Source organism: Elephas maximus, chromosome X (assembly GCF_024166365.1).
Source record: "Elephas maximus indicus isolate mEleMax1 chromosome X, mEleMax1 primary haplotype, whole genome shotgun sequence".
In the NCBI taxonomy this organism is placed as follows: Eukaryota; Metazoa; Chordata; class Mammalia; order Proboscidea; family Elephantidae; genus Elephas; species Elephas maximus.
In genome coordinates this window covers 37,752,412-37,770,031 of record NC_064846.1, presented here as the reverse complement: position 1 = coordinate 37,770,031, position 17,620 = coordinate 37,752,412, and the positions used below count along the sequence as shown (strand labels likewise).

General features: G+C 41.5%; 1 protein-coding gene across 1 annotated transcript in view; it reads right to left on the bottom strand.

Moving 5' to 3' along the window:
• Positions 1–16,669, bottom strand: part of KIAA1210 (KIAA1210 ortholog) — a 110,695-nt gene extending 94,026 nt beyond the window's left edge. The window contains exon 1 of the mRNA XM_049872847.1: positions 16,505–16,669. The gene's annotated coding sequence lies outside the window, so the exon portion shown is untranslated. The remainder of the gene's footprint in view (positions 1–16,504) is intronic.
• Between the last annotated feature and the right edge of the window lie 951 nt (positions 16,670–17,620).

Genomic DNA, 17,620 nt, shown 5'->3' with positions numbered 1-17,620 from the left:
GAGGTCAATTTATAGCAATAGATGGACACATGAAAAAACAAGAAAAGAACAAAATCAAAACATTAGCTACACAACTCAAACAAATAGAAAAAGAACAGCAAAAGAAGCCACAGCCATCAGAAGAAAGGGAATAATAAAGATCAGAGCAGAAATAAATGAAATAGGGAATAGAAAAACAATAGAAAGAATCAACAAAACCAAAAGTTGGTTCTTTGAAAGGATCAACAAAATCGACAAACCATTGGCCAAACTGACAAAAGAAAGAAAGGAGAGGACACGAATAACCCAAATATGAAATGAAATGGGGGACATTACAACAGACCCAACTTAAATAAAAAGGATCAGAACAGAGTACTATAAAAAACTACACTGCAAAAAATTTGAAGACCTAGAGGAAATGGAAAACACACTACCTACCCAAACTAACACAAACTGGTGTTGAAAATCTGAACAGACCCATAACAAGAGAAGAGACAGAAAAGGTAATTAAAAAATTCCCAAAAACAACAACTAAAAGCCCTGGCCCAGATGGCTTGACTGGAGAATTCTACCAAACATTCAGAGAAGAGCTTACACCAGTACTACTCAGAATATTTCAGAACATAGAAAAAGAACAGATGCTTTTGAATTCATTCTATGAAACCAGCATAACCCTGATACCCAAACCAGGCAAAGACAGCACACCCAAAAAAGAAAATTACAGACCAATATCTCTCATGAATTTATTTGCCAAAATTCTCAACAAAATTCTAGCCAATAGAATTCAGCATCATATCAAAAAAAAAATAATACACCATGACCAAGTGGAATTCATACCAGGTATGCAAGAATGGTTCAACATTAGAAAATCAATCAACATAATCCACCTCATAAATAAAAGTAAAGAATCACACGATCATCTCAATCAATGCAGAAAAGGCATTTGACAAACTCCAACACCCATTCCTGATAAAAAAAAAACTCTCAATAAAATAGGTATAGAAGGGAAATATCTCAACATAATAAAGGGCATCTATACAAAACGAACAGCCAACATCATTCTTAATGGAGAGAGGCTGAAAACATTCCCCTTGAGAACAGGAACAAGACAAGGATGCCCTTTATCACCACTCCTATTTGACGTTGTGCTGGAAGTCCTAGCTAGAGCAATAAGGCAAGAAAAAGAAATAAAGGGCACCCAAATTGGTAATAAAGAAGTAAAACTGTCCCTATTTGCAGATGATATGATACTATACAAAGAAAACCCAAAAGACTCCACAGGAAAACTACTTGAACTAATAGAAAGATACAGCAGAGTAGCAGGATATAAGATAAAACTAAAAAACTGGTTGTCATTGAGTCGATCCCGACTCATAGTGAACCTATAGGACAGAGTAGAACTGCTCCATAGAGTTTCCAAGGAGCACCTGGTGGATTTGAACTGCCGACCTTTTGGTTAGCAGTCATAGTGCTTAACCACTATTTACCAAGGTTTCTGGATATAAGATAAACATACAAAAATCAGTTGGATTCCTATACACCAATAAAGACAACAAGGAAAAGGAAATTAAGAAAACAATACTATTTATAAGAGCCCCTAAAAAATAAAATGCGTAGGAAAAAAATCTAACCAGGGATGTGAAAGACCTATACAAAGAAAACTACAAAACACTACTGCAAGAAACCAAAAGAGATCTACATAAATGGAAAAACATACCATGCTCATGGATAGGTAGACTCAACACTGTGAAAATGTCAATTCTACCCAAAGCAATCTGCAAAAACAATGCAGTCCTGATCCAAATACCAACAGCATTATTTAATGATATGGAAAAAGTAATCATTAACTTGATCTGCACAGGGAAGATACCCCAGATAAGTAAAGCACTATTGAAGAAGAAGAAGAAAGTAGGAGGACTTGCACTACCTGACCTCAGCACCTACTATACAGCTACAGTAGTCAAAACAGTCTGGTAATGGAACGACAGACACATTCACCAATGGAACAGAATTGAGAACTCAGATGTAAATCCGTCCACCTACGGTCACCTGATATTCTACAAAGGCCCAAATCTATCAAATGGAGAAAAGACAGTCTTTTTAACAAATGGTGCTGGCAAAACTGGATGTCCATCTGCAAAAAAATGACACAGAACCCATACCTCACACCATACACAAAAACTAATTCAAAATGGATCAAAGACCTAAATATAAAACCAAAAACTATAAAGATCAGAGAAGAAAAACAGGATCAATGCTAGAGGTCCTAACACATGGCATTAACAGGATACAAACGATAAGTAAAAACACACAAACTCTAGAAGATAAGACATATAACTGGGACTTTCTAAAAATTAAACACTTATGCTCATTAAAAGATTTCACCAAAAGAGTTAAAAGAGAACCTATAGACTTGGAAAACATTTTTGGCTATGACAAATCTGGCAAAGTTCTAATCTCTAAAATCTACAGGAAAATCTAACATCCCTACAACAAAAAGACAACTAATTCAGTTAAAAAATGAGCTAAGGAAATGAACAGACACTTCACCAAAGAAGACATTCAAGTGTCTAACAGACACATGAGGAAATGCTCACAATGACTAGACACTAGAGAAATGCAAATAAAACCACAATGAGATATCATCTCACCCTGCCATTACTGGCATGAATCAAAGAAACAGAAAATAACCTATGTTGGAGGGGCTGCGAGGAGATTGGAACTCTTATGCACTGCTGGTGGGAAGGCAAAATGGTACAACCATTTTGGAAAACAATATGCCACTTCGTTAAAAAGCTAGAAATAGAAATACCATATGATCCAGCAATCCCACTCCTAGGAATATATCCTAGAGAAGAGCCATCACATGAATAGACATATGCACACCCATGTACACTGCAGCATTATTCACAATAGTAAAAAGATGGAAACAACCTAGATGCCCTCAACAGATGAATGGATAAGCAAACTATGGTACATACACAGAAGAGAATACTATGCAACAATAAAGAACAAAGATGAATCTGCAAAACATCTCACAACATGGATGAAATCTGGAGAGCATTATGCTGAGTGAAATAAGTCAATCACAAAAGGACAAATATTGTATGAGACCACTACTATAAAAACTCATGAAAAGGTTTACACACAAAAGGAAACAATCTTTGATGGTTACAAGGGAGGGGAGGGGTGGAGATACAAAAACACTAAAGAGACAATAGATAAGTGGTGACTTTGGTGAATGGCCAGACAGTACATAATCTTGTGGAAGCCAGAACAGCTTTGATGAAGGCAAGGTCATGGAAGCTCCATAGACACATCCAAACTATTTGAGGGACCAAATTACTGGGATGAGAGGTGTGGCAGCCATCGTCTCAGGGAACATCTAGCTCAATTGGCATAAAATAGTTTATAAAGAAAATGTTCTACATTCTACTTTGGTGAATAGGGTCTGGGGTCTTAAAAGCCTCTGAGTAGCCATCTAAGATACTCCACTGGTCTCAGCCCATCTGGGAGAATGGAGAAAACCATAGACACAAGGGAAAGATTAGTCCAAAGGACTAACAGACCACAACTACCACAGCCTCCATCAGACTAAGTCCAGCACAACTAGATTGGTACCCAGCTACCACCACCAACTGCTCTGACAGGGATCACAATAGGGGATCCTTGACAGAGCTGGAGAAAAACGTAGAGCAAATTTTTCACTCAAAAAAAAAAGGAGGCAGGGCCAAGATGGTGGCATAGTCAGACGCTTCCAGTGGTTCCTCTTACAACAAAGACCAAAAAAACAAGTGAGTCAATTATATACGTGACAAGCTAGGAACCCTGATCATCAAAGGCAAAGTTAAGAAATCAGACTGAGCGACAGTGGGAGGGAGAGACGGTAGAGAAGCAGTGAGGAGTTGCTGAGTCCGTGGGAAGGCCTCAGCCCTGATTCCCTGGCGCAACTGCAGCGGGACTGGCAGTACTGTTTGGGGACGTGGCTGCTCCAGCAAAAGAAGGCAAGCGAAGTGGTGCAGCCCTGATCCTGGCACGACCACAGCGGGGCTGGCAGTGGCATTCAAGACACAGCTGCTTCATCAAGAAAGGTGCAGCCCTGATTTCCTGACGTGACTGGGGTGGGACCAAGCCAGCACAAAGAATATATACAAGCCTCCAGAATCTGAGATAAAACAGTGCTCTTGGCACAATATAAGTGATTTTGTCTAATTTACCCTGCGGATCTAATAGCTCCTCATTTTGAAAGAACTTTCTCCCATCTATCTCATTCTTCCTCCTGCCCCAACTGGCTTCAGTAACACTTGATTTCCCTGGGCCTGAGATATTTCCTGCTGCACTTCCTGGGCCATTCTCCCGGCCTTGGAGAAGGAACAAATTAACAAACGGGGAAAAAAATACACTGCCCACTCCCCTAATCTGGAAACTCAGAGCAGAAGTGGCTCCTGTCCAGGCACCAGTGGTCCACAGACTTTGTCTTTCACCCCTGCATGGATCCAGGTGGCCCCATTACAGCAGATAGGATCTGGCTGTTATATTGCAAGGGTGAATCCACTTGATGTCTGACTGTAACTGTTTCAGATGTTTGGGGAGAGGCGGGTTTTTGACATTTGATACCACTCTGCCTATTAAACAGGGCCCTCACCTACCCACAGCAGGGGTCTGAGGACTGGTGCCTCCACCCATGCCACCTGGCCACCCGTGACACAGGTCCAAGGATAAGTGGTACCTCCCAGTCCTTACAGTTAAAAGCATTGAGTGCCTATGGTACAGCTGCAGAGCCCACCCACCAGAGCACTCCAGAGAACAGGAATGCACCTTCTTCATAGACACTCGGGGGAAGGTTGTCAGCCCCTTTGCCTTCCTCAGAGTGTGACCTCCTGCTGCTACCAGAAACCTATGCTTACAACAATCGCCACTGCTCCGCTGAGATCGTAGATGAGAGCCTGCATCACACACTAGGTGACTGACTACCTGGACACCTGAGCTGAATCTATACAAGAATAGTGAATGGACTCCTAGACTCATATACCTGGTAACACCTCTAGCCATCTGCTGACAGGACATTAGTGTTTCAAAGGCCCCAATAATCAAGTTAGCTCACTCTAGTACCCTATTCGGGTATATCAAAACAAAACAAAGCAAGAAGCTAGGACACAATGAGCAAACATAAAACAGATTAATACAATAACTTATAGAAGGCTTGGAGAAAACAGTCGATATCAAATAACATAAAGAAGCAGACCATGATTTCTTCAACAAACTCCCAAAACAAAGAATCAAGGAATCTTCTGGATGATGTATTCCTGGAATTACCAGATGTAGAATACAAAAGATTAATATATAGAACTCTTCAAGACATCAGGAAGGAGATCAGGAGCACACAGATAAAGCAGTTGAGGAAATTAACAGGATTAATCAAGAACAATGAAAAATTTAATAGACTGAAAGAATCAATAGAGAGACAGCTATCAGAAACTCAGAAGATTAACAATTAAATTTCAGTATTAGACAACTCAGTAGGAAGTCAACGGAGCAGAACTGAGGAAATGGAGGTCAGAATTAGCAAGATTGAAGATGAAACACTTGGCAACAATCTAGGACACTCCACTGGTCTCACCCCTTCGGGAGCAAGGAAGAATGAAGAAAACTAAAGACATAAGGGAAAAATTAGTCCAAAGGACTAATGGACCACATCTACCACAGCCTCCACCAGACTGAGTCCAGTACAATGAGATGGTGCCCGACTACCACCACTGACTGCTCTGACAGAGATCACAATAGAGGGTCCTGGACAGAGCTGAGAAAAACGCAGAACAAAATTCTAACTCAAAAGGAAAGACCAGACTTGCTGGCCTGACAGAGACTGGAGAAACCCAGAGAGTATGGGCCCCAGATGCCCTTTCAGCTCAGTACTGAGGTCACTCCTGAGGTTCATTCTTCAGCCAAAGATTGAATAGGCCCGTGGAACAAAACAAGACTAAAGGGGCATACCAGCCCTGGGGCGGGGACTGGAAAGTAGGAGGCAACAGGAAAGCTGGTAATAGGGAAACCAGGGTTGAGAAGGGAGAGTGTTGACATGTCATGGCATTGTTAACCAATGTCATAAAACAATGAGTGTACTAACTGTTTGATGAGAAACTAGTTTGTTCTGTAAACCTTCATCTAAAGTTCAGTTAAAAAGAAAAAAAAAACACTTGGCAACAATACATTCAAAGAAAATCAGATAAAAGATTTTTTTTTAAAAATGAAGAAAACCTAAGAATCATGTGGGACTCTATCAAGAGAAATAACCTATGAGTGACTGAAGTACCAGAACAGGGCCAGATAACAGAAAATATAGAGAATTGTTGAAGATTTATTGGCAGAAAACTTCCCTGACATTGTGAAAAATGAGAAGATTTCTATCCAATATGCTTATCAAACCCCATACAAGGTGGATCCCAAAAGAAAGTCACCAAGACATATTATAACCAAACTTGCCAAAGCCAAAGATAAAGAGAAAATTTTAAGAGCAGACAGGGATAAACATAAAGCCACCTACAAAGGAAAGTCAATAAGAATAAGCTCAGACTATTTGGCAGAAAGCATGTAGGCAAGAAGGCAATGGGATGACATACATAAAGCATTGAAGGAGAAAAATTGCTAGCCAAGAATCATGTATCCAGCAAAACTGTCTCTCAAATATGAAGGTGAAATTAGGACATTTCCAGATAAAGAGAAGTTTGGGGAATTTGCAAAAACCAAATCAAAACTACCAGAAATAATAAAGGGAATTCTCTGGTTAGAAAATCAATAATATCAGGTATCAACCCAACACTAGAGCACAGGACAGAGCAACCAGATATCAATGCAGATAGGGAAATCAAAAAAATAAATCAAGATAAAAAAACGCTCAAAACGGAGAATCAACATTGTCATTATGTAAAAGATGACAACATCAAATCACTAAAGAGGGATGAAATAATGTAGTCATAGATCTTTTATATGCAGAGGAAATCAAGGGGATATAGGGAGATAAAAGTTTGGTTTAAACTTAGAAAAATAGCGGTAAATGTTAAGGTAACCACAAAGGAAACTAACAATCCTACTCATCAGAATAAAATACAAGAAAAATATAAAGACTCACCAAAAACAAAATGAACAACAATGAAAAAGAGGAACACACAATTTACAAAGAAAAACTACTCAGCACAAAAAATTAAGTGGAAGAAATAAACTGTCAACAACACACACAAAAAGACATCAAAATGACAGCACTAAACTCATACCTACCTATAATCACACTGAATGTAAATGTACTAAATGCACCAATAAAGACATAGAGAGTTGCAGAAGGGATAAAAAAGAAAACAAGGTCCATCTATACACTGGCTACAAGAGACACACCTTAGCCTTAAATACACAAACAAACTAAAACTCAAAAAGCATGGAAAAATATATCAAGCAAACAACAATCAAAAACAGCAGGAGTGGCAGCACTAGTTTCTGACAAAACAGACTTCAAACTTAAGTCTACCACAAAGGATAAGGAAGGACACTATATAATGATTAAAGGGACAATAAACCAGGAAGACATTACCATATTAAATATTTACGCACCCAATGACAGGGCGTCAAGATGCATAAAGCAAACTATAACAGCATTGAAAAGAGAGATAGACAGCTCCACAATAATAGTAGGAGACTTCAACACACCATTTTCAGTGAAGGACAGAACATCCAGTAAGAAGCTCAATAAAGATGCAAAAGAGCTAAATGCCACAATCAACCAACTTGACCTTATAGACATATACAGAACACTCCACCCAACAGCATCCAAGTATACTTTCTTTTCCAATGCACATGGGACATTCTCTAGAATAGACCACATATTAGGCCATAAAGGAAGTCTTAAGAGAATCCAAAACATTGAAATATTACAAAGCATCTTCTCTGATCATAAAGCTATAAAACTAGAAGTCAATAACAGAAAAAACAGAGAAAATAAATCAAACACATGGAAACTGAATAACACTTTGCTCAAAAACAATTGGATTATAGAAGAAATTAAGGACAGACTAAAGAAATTCATAGAATTCAGTGAGAATGTAAACACTTCCTATCAGAACCTTTGGGACACAGCTAAAGCAATGCTCAGAGGTCAATTTATAGCAATAAATGCATACATACAAAAAGAAGGGCCAAAATCAAGGAATATCACTACAACTTGAACAAATAGAAAGAGAGCAACAAAAGAAACCCTCAAGCACCAGAACAACGCAAATAATAAAAATTAGAGCAGAATTAAATGAAATAGAGAACAGAAAAATAATTGAAAGAGCTAACAAGACCAAAAGCTGGTTCTTTGAAAAGATTAACAAAATTGATAAACCATTGGTGAGATTGACAAAAGAAAAACAGGAGATGAAGAAAATAACCCAAATAAGAAATGAGATGGGCTATATCACAACAGGCCCAACTGAAATTAAAAGAATCATAACAGAATACTATGAAAAATTGTACTCTAACAAATTTGAAAACCTGGAGGAAATGGACAAATTTCTAGAAACACACTACCTACCTAAACTAACACAAACAGAGGTAGAACAACTAAATAAACCTATAACAAAAGAAGAGATTGAAAAAGTAATTTTAAAAAATCCCAACAACAACAACAACAAAAAGCCCTGGCCCTGACGGCTTCACTTGAGAATTCTAACTTTCAGAGAAGAGTTAACACCACTACTACTAAAGGTATTTCAGAGCATAGAAAAGAATGGAATACTTCCAAACTTATCCTATGAGGCCAGCATAACCCTGATACCAAAAACTAGGTAAAGACACCACAAAAAAAGAAAGTTACATACAAATATCCCTCATAAACGTAGACATAAAAATCCTAAACAAAATTCTAGCCAATAGAATTAAAAAAACATATCACAAAAATAATTCACCACGACCAAGTGGGATTCACACCAGGAGTGCAGGGATGGTTCAACATTTGAAAACAAAAGACAAGAATCACATGATCTTATCAATTGATGCAGAAAAGGCATTTGACAAAGTTCGACACCCATTCATAATAAAAACTCTCAGCAAAATAGGAATAGAAGGAAAATTCCTCAACATTATAAAGGGAATTTGTACAAAGCCAACAGCCAACATCATAAAAACGGAGGGAGACTGAAAGCATTCCCCTTGAGAATGGGAACCAGACAAAGATACCCTTTATCACCACTCTAATTCAACATTGTGCTGGAGGTCCTAGCCAGAGCAATTAGGCTAGATAAAGAAATAAAGGGTATTCAGATTGGCAAGGAAGAAGTAAAAGTATCTCTATTTGCAGATGACATGATCTTATACACAGAAAACCCTACGGAATCCTCGAGAACACTACTGAAACTAGAAGAGTTCAGCAGAGTATCAGGATACAAGATAAACATACAAAAATCAGTCGGATTCCTCTACACCAACAAATACAACGTTGAAGAGGAAATCGCTAAATCAATAACATTTACAATAGACCTTAAGAAGATAAAATACTTAGGAATAAATCTAATCAGAGACGTAAAAGACCTATACAAAGAAAACTACAAGACACTACCGCAAGAAACCAGAAGAGACTTACATAAGTGGAAAAACATACTTTGCTCGTGGATGGGAAGACTCAACACTGTGAAAATGTCTATTCTACCCAAAGCAATCTACAGATACAATGGAATCCCAATCCAAATACCACTGACATTTTTTAATGAGACGGAGAAACAAATCACCAAAGGGAAAGAGGCCCTGGATAAGTAAAGCATTAGAAAAAAAGAAGAATAAAGTGGGAGGCCTCACACTACCTGATTTTACAACCTATTATATCGACACAGTAGTCAAAACAGCCTGGTACTGGTCAACAACAGATACATAGACCAATGGAACAGAATTGAGAATCCAGATATAAATTCATCCACTTATGAGCAGCTGATATTTGACAAAGGCCCAAAGTCACTTAAATGGGGAAAAGACAGAGTCTTTAACAAATGGTGCTGGCATAACTGGATATCCATCTGCAAAACAATGAAACAAGGCCCATACCTCACAGCATGCAGAAAACCTAACTCAAAATGGATCAAAGACCTAAATATAAAACTGAAAAGATAAAGATCATGGAAGAAAATAGGGGCAACACTAGGAGCCCTAATACATGGCATAAACAGTATACAAAAATGTTACTAACAATATACAAACACCAGAAGAGAAATTAGATAACTGGGAGCACCTAAAAGTCAAACACCTATGCTTATGTAAAGACTTCGCCAAAAGAGTAAAAAGATTACCTACAGATTGGGAAAAGGTTTTTAGCTATGACATTGCCGATCAGCATCTGACCTCTAAAATCTACATGATACTGAAAAAACACAACAACAAAAAGACAAATAACCCAATTACAAAATGGGCAAAGGATATGAACAGGCACTTTATCAAAGAAGACGTTCAGGCTGCTAACAGACGCAAGAGGAAATGCTCACGATCATTAGCCATTAGAGAAATGCAAATCAAAACTACAATGAGATTCCATCTCACCCCAGTGAGGGGTATTCACTCATTAGTAGGCAAGAATTGTTTTAGGTGAAGGGACGAAAAACACAGAACACAGGGGAAGTCAGGACAACTGGACTAATCCAAAAGCTAGTGAGTTTCCTGAATACAACCAAACACTTTGAGGGACACAATAGCAGGGATGGGGGTCTGGGGACCATGGTTTCAGGGGACAGCTAGGTGGATTGGCATGACAAAGTGTATTAAGAATACGTTCTGCATCCCACTTTGGTGAGTGGTGTCTGGGCTCTTAAAAGCTAGCAAGCGGCCATCTAAGATGCATCAATTGGTCTCAACCCACCTGGAGCAAAGGAGAATGAAGAACACCAAAGACACAAGGTAAATGTGAGCCCAAGAGAAAGAAAGGGCCACGTAAACCAGAGACTCCGTCAGTCTGAAACTGGCAGAAGTAGATGGTGCCCGGGTACTACAAATGATGTCCCTGACAGGGAACACAACAGAGAATCTCTGATAGTGCAGGAGAAAACTGGGATGTGAACCTTAAATTCTAGTAAAAACACCATACTTAATGGTCTGACTGAGACTGGAGGGAACCCAGAGGTCATGGACCCCGGACTCTGTGTTAGCCCAAAACTAAAATCATTCCTGAAGCCAACTTTTCAGACAAAGATTAGACCAGAGTATAAGACAGGAAATTACACTGGTGAGGAGTGTGATTCTTAGCTCAAGAAGACACGTGATACCTTGTGGGCAGCTCCTGCCTGGAGGCGAGATGAGAAGGCAGAGGGGGATAGGAACTGGTTGAATGGACACAGGAGATACAGGGTGGAGAGGAGGAGTGTGTTGTCACATTGTAGTGAGAAAAACTAGGGTCATATGACAATGTGTGTATAAGTTTTTGTATGAGAAACTGACTTGAATTGTAAACTTTCACTTAAAGAACAATTGAAAAAAAATGAATTAGGACTTGACAGGAACAACCACATTGCATACTACATTTTGACTACTAATTTCCATAAATAACAAATGACAAAAAATTTTGCTACTTAATAGCATCTGGAAAACCCTGGTAGTGTAGTGGTTAAGACCTATGGCTGCTAACCAAAAGGTCGGCAGTTCGAATCCACCAGGTTCTCCTTGGAAACTCTATGGCAGTTCTACTCTGTCCTATAGGGTAGCTATGAGTCAGAATTGACTCAAGGGCAATGGGTTTGGTTTTTGGTTAATGGCAACTGGGGTCTTAAAAGCTAGTGAGCAGCTATCTAAGATGTGTCAATTTGTCCCAACCCACCTGGACCAAAGGAGAATGAAGAACCCTGAAGACACAAGGAAAATATGAGCCCAAAAGACAAAAACGGCCACATAAACCAGAGACTCCATCAGCCTGAGACCAGAAGCTCTAGATGGTGCCCGGCTACCGTCAATGACCATCCTGACAGGGAACACAACAGAGAGCCCCTGACGGAGCAGGAAAAAAGTGGGATGCAGAACTCAAATTCACATAAAAAGACCAGACTTAATCGTCTGACTAAGACTAGAGGAACCCCAGAAGACATGGCCCCCGGATTCTCTGTTAACCGAGAACTGGAACCATTCCTGAAACTAACTCTTCAGACAAAGATTGGACTGGACTGTGAAACATGAAGTAATACTTGTGAAGAGTGTGCTTCTTAGTTCAGGTAGATACACGAGACTAATTGGGCAGCTCCTGTCTGGAGGTGAGATGAAGGGGGTGGAAAGGGATAGGAGCTGGTTGCACAGACATGGGAAATCTGGGGTGGAAAGGGGGAGTGTGCTGTCATATCATGATGATGGCAACTAGGGTCACATAACAATATCTGTATAAATTTTTGTATGAGAAACTAACTTGAGCTGTAAACTTTCATCTAAAACATAATAAAAAAATTTTTTAAGTAAAAATAAATAAAAATTTTGCTACTTAAAATATTGATGAAAGAATTCCCAAAATGCTTAAGTTGACACAACAGAAAATGGGCTTTCAAATGATTCAGAAGATACTAGGGTAAATTTTCCCACATAAATGCTGAAATTTTGGTTACTGATGAAATCATATACTTTTCCACATTGTTAAAATATATTCCCAAGGAAACTAAACCTCCCTACAACAAATGAAACACTCCTTAGAATGCTGTTAAAGATCAAATGAAACCTGTCAATCACATCTTCAGAGAAATCTCCAAAAGCTCTTAAAAAGACTCCCTTTTAAATGAATTTTTACAAATAGGTAAGTATTTTAACTTTGTTATAAATAGTACAAAGAAACAAACTTTTGGTAAACTAGTAAACAAGGCAAATAGTTCTTTCAAGAAATTGCTTGAGAGCTGGCCTTCCCTCTCAAGAGGGTGAGGCGGGAGTAGGGGGGTCCTGGGACAGCGTCTCCCCCAGGAGGGTGTCTGTCACTCCATCTTCACCTCTGGCTCTCAGATTGCTCTCTTGAATGAAAAGTGCATTAGACAGATGTCACAGGGTGAATGCAAGTTAGCAAAATGCAATACCCAGTCTGGGCCCTTTGCCAGAGAATAGGAGTTAACATCGTTTCTTTTGAAACTAGTTGGGGAAAATGGAAGAAGAGAGGGATAGAAAAAAGTGAAGTGCCACAAGGACCTCTAATGACCACATTAAACCAAAACCAAACCAAACCCACTGCCGTTGAGTCGATTCTGACTCATAGCGACCCTATAGGACAGAGTAGAACTGCACCATGGATTTTCCAAGGAGCGCCTGGCGGATTCAAACTGCTGACCTCTTGCTTAGCAGCCATAGCACTTAACCACTACGCCACCGGGGTTTCCAATGACCACATTAAACACGCTTAATTAAGTGAGGAGTGGAAGTTGAGTCCGAGCTGGCAGGCTGAGAAGCTGCAGCTACACATTTCTGGTGCTTTCTAACAGCCTATATTTGCCTTCCCCAACTGAAAGCTCACACAGAGCCAGCTGCACGTTCATTATTGCTCTCTGGGCACCGTGGCTCAAAGGCAACAGGTTTGGTTTTGGTTTGTGGCACAGCTAGGCCGTGGGTTCATTACAACAGGTTGCAAATGGGATGGGGGAGATGGCTCTAAGACTGTCATCATTGGAGGGACTGCAGGATTGGATCGCCTTCAGCTTCTGGGTTTCAGGGGCTAACCTGGACCAAGAAGGAATGCATGGACCACCGCCCCCACCCCAATTCTAGCAACTAGAGCTGAAAAAAGTCATTATTTGTGGCCTCTAATTTCAAGTACCAATCCACACTGCTTTGGGGGGCAACATGGAAGTTTTGCAGCCAAGAGGAATAGGTCGGTACATGATTTACAATAATGATTCCTTGGTCAGAGCTCAGAAGTTAGGTGCCTGTTGCAGAAGCCCTTTGCCTCAGTTTCCTGAATCTTGGCAGAGATGGCCCTGTTCCTAGAGTAGGAGAAGTCAACTAGCATGATGACTAGTTAGCTTCCCAGATCATTAGGGTTTCACCAGTGCATCCAGGTCCTATTAAAATGCACACTGTCAAGAGTTAATCCATTAATGTCCACTAACCTATCATCTGGGTTTCATTCGTCTTGGATCCACACTCAATGTCCATGGCAGCAGCAGTCAAGAAATCAACCAGTGTATTGCATTGGGCAAATCTCCTGCAAAAGACCTCTTTAAAGTGCTAAAAAGCAAAGATGTCACACAACTCAATCCATGACAACCCTCAACAAGATGGACTGACACAGTAGCTGTAACAATGGGCTCAAATATAACAACCATTGTGAGGATGGTGCAGGACTGGGCAACATTTCATTCTGCTGTACATAGGGTTGCTATGAGTCGGAACTAACTTGATGGCACCTAACACCAACTACCTACCATCAGAGTCCCTGGGTGGTGCAAAACATTAACACGCTGGGCTGCTGACCCAAAGACTGGCAATTCTAGACCACCCAAAGACACCTCAGAAGAAACGCCTGGCTATCTACTTCCCAAAAATCAGTCATTAAAAACCCTACGGAGTACGGTTCTGCTCTGACACACATGGAGTCACTTTGAGTTGGAATCAACTAGAAGGCAACTGATTTTTTTTAACCTGTCATCACAGGCCAGTTTGGCCAGAGCTAGATCATGGACCACAGAATGGCAACGTGTTAGCCAAGGGGAACTCCACAGCCTAGGATGCCAGGGGCCTGGAGAAGCCAGGCTTAGTGCAAATGACAAGGTTCAGGCCCAGAACACCTGGAGCAGATGGGTTGCTGAAATGGGGAAAAGGGTGGTAACAGGATAGATTGGGCTTGCCAAAAACAAAGATATGCTAGCCCACTATTTGGCTTGGGCTGAATCGGACCTCTGCAGCAGCCCCAACTGTAAAGGGCGGTAGTATCCTATGATGCATGCTTTTGGTTCATTGCTCATAATACTATCTTTCCTCTACCCCAGGCTGCACAGCTCTATGCTGGGAATCAAGGGATCCAAGATTCTAATCCTGGAAATGCCACTGACTGTGTGACTCAAGGAGGATCATTTAACATCTCTGGGCCCCAGTTTCCTCACCCTTAAAATGAAAACATTGTCACCCATCCCACCATTCCAGGATCTTGTCCTATTAAGAAAGTTCTTTTGCTTTTCCTTCATTTCCTCATCAATTCAAGACTACTGCCATTTTCTCCCTTCTTCTCATAAGCATATTTATGTATCTCTTGGTAATTCTTCTGTTATCTACTGTCATTCTATGGCAATTAAAGTAATAATGGAAGTAAAAAACTGGTTCTCTTGAACAGGATTTATATCTATAATCACTAGCTCAGAATTAAAACACCGAAACTGGTACTCTTACCACTCGCTTGATTAGAGCAAGGTGCCAACAAGGACAATGGCGTGGCGTCTATCCCTTTCTCTTGCTTTTTCTTTTCTCTCTCCCACTTCTTGCCTCCCCCCTTTATATCTCACTACAAAATGGATTTATTTTCCATCACACTGGATGCTGACTGACTGTTGCCAGAACAAAATGTCCTGGTGTAATTGAAACACATTATTTAACTGAATTATTACTGGGAATGTTGTTTTAACATTGTTCCTAGTCAATGAACTTAGCCTTGTAAAATCTAGGTTTGCGGGATACTTTAGTTTAAGACACTAGTTTTTTTTTTTTTTTTAGTTTAAGACAGTTGGCTAGGTTTATTGCAAGGTGGAACCTGCAGCTTTGCCCCATCACTCTCCCTAGCTCATCTGTTATATAAACATCCTCCGCATGCAGTTCTCTCTTCTCAGATTCCTAAGCCATTTCTTAACAACTCTGTCAAAGCCAAGGCTGCAGGGGTGCCACAAAGTACCCTGGCACCAAGAGGTCGGTATTCACCATGGGCACCAAAGGAAACCCAGGAATAACTGGCTATTTCCACATCAGTCCCTGAAGGTGGGCAGAGTTCGGCTTTTGGGCTTCCCTCCTTCTTGCCTTTGAAGTTAATCATTTTCCTTCTTGCCTTTGAAGTTAACTTAATCAACAACAATTACAACAGCCTTTGGTATACGCCCAGCCTTCCCATTCTGGACCCACACTCCCTGGGGCTCAGGTGGGCCAGGTAGGTCCTGCGATGGAGGGCGGGAAAGCAAGCCTGAAGGGCAGAGAAGCCTCGCGGCGTGCGGGCGCCCTGCGCGGCTTCACGCAGGTTGACCTCTCCTGCCCCAAGCCCACCCTACGACCGCCAAGTCCTGTGAGCTGAGCTGAGGGTGCCTGCCCCGCCCGCGGGCGCCCCTGCCGACTGGCTTTCCCACGCACACTCACGCGCACCTGCGCAAGCTCTCCCAGGATCGCGCGGCCCTCAACTGGCGGATGGGCCAGGGCGCCACGCTGCTAATTCGAGCCCCCAAAGTGGTGTGCTGCCTGCCGCCTCCCCCCTGCAGCGAGCGCCCCACCGTGTGGTGGGGTGGGGATGGATAAGCGCCCCTGCACCACCCGCCCGAGAGCTGCCACTCCCACTCCACCGGGTCTAGTTGGAGCAAGTCCCGCCACTTACGCTGCAGTCTTCAAACAACCATAAAACTCAGTCTTGGTGCTTCCGAGATAACCGCTGGCCGGTTACGCGCCTTGCCTGCTAGGGGCCACAGGGGCTAAGGGCCTGCCACGTGGGACCTGCTCTGTGCCCCAAACTCTTACAGGCACGCAACCCCAACCTAGCTGGCCGATGCAACAGCCAGCCAGATAAAAGTTTCTTCTCCGAGGCCTCTGTCTTCTGAAGTAGGTCCAAAAAGGGCTGGGCTTGTTCCTTACATGGTTAGGAATGGTTCACTCCCCTTTTTCCTTTACTTCTAACTCCCCGCAACCACAGCATCCGAAGCGCGAAATACCAGATGCTCTTTGTAGCCTCCCTATATCCCTGCAGGGCTAATGAGTGTGAGGAGTAATTCGTGGGGGAAGCTCTAAGGAGATAGTCTTGGCTTTTATCAGGGGGAAGCAGGGGCAGATACTCAATGACTTTGGGAAGGCAATACAAATAAGTCACGTTCTGGCTTTTTAAATTGTGCAGGCTGGGGAGGGGGCAGAGAGAGAAGAGGACGACCAAAAAAAAAAAAAAAAAAACCAAATCCGTTGCCTTCAAGTCGATTTTGACTCATAAGAGAAGGACACGGGAGAAAAGAGTGGCTGAGGCAGAAAAAGAGTTTAAATAGCAAGGCTGCAAGCACCTCAATCTGAACGCTATTTTCGACCCGTCTAAACTATTCTTGTTCAATCCTAAGGACACAATCAACTCCCTAAGCAAGTCTGGGGCCACAAACAGAAAAAAAGGCTTAATGCTGTGGAATCTTTCCCACCCTTGAGATGAAAGTCCTATCAGAGACTGTGCATACATAGTGGACCCAGTTATAACCTGGCTTACATGACATGTTGTTGTGGTTGCAGGTGCCATCATGTGGGTTCTGACTTATAGCGACCCTAGGTACCACAGAATGAAACACTGCCCGGTCCTGCGTCATCCTCACAATCGTTGTCATGCTTGAGCCCATTGTTGCAGCCACTGTGTCCATCCATCTCGTTGAGGATCTTCCTCTTTTCCGCTGACCCTGTACTTACCAAGCATGATGTCTTTCTCCAGGGACTGATCCCTCCTGACAACATGTCCAAAGTATGTGAG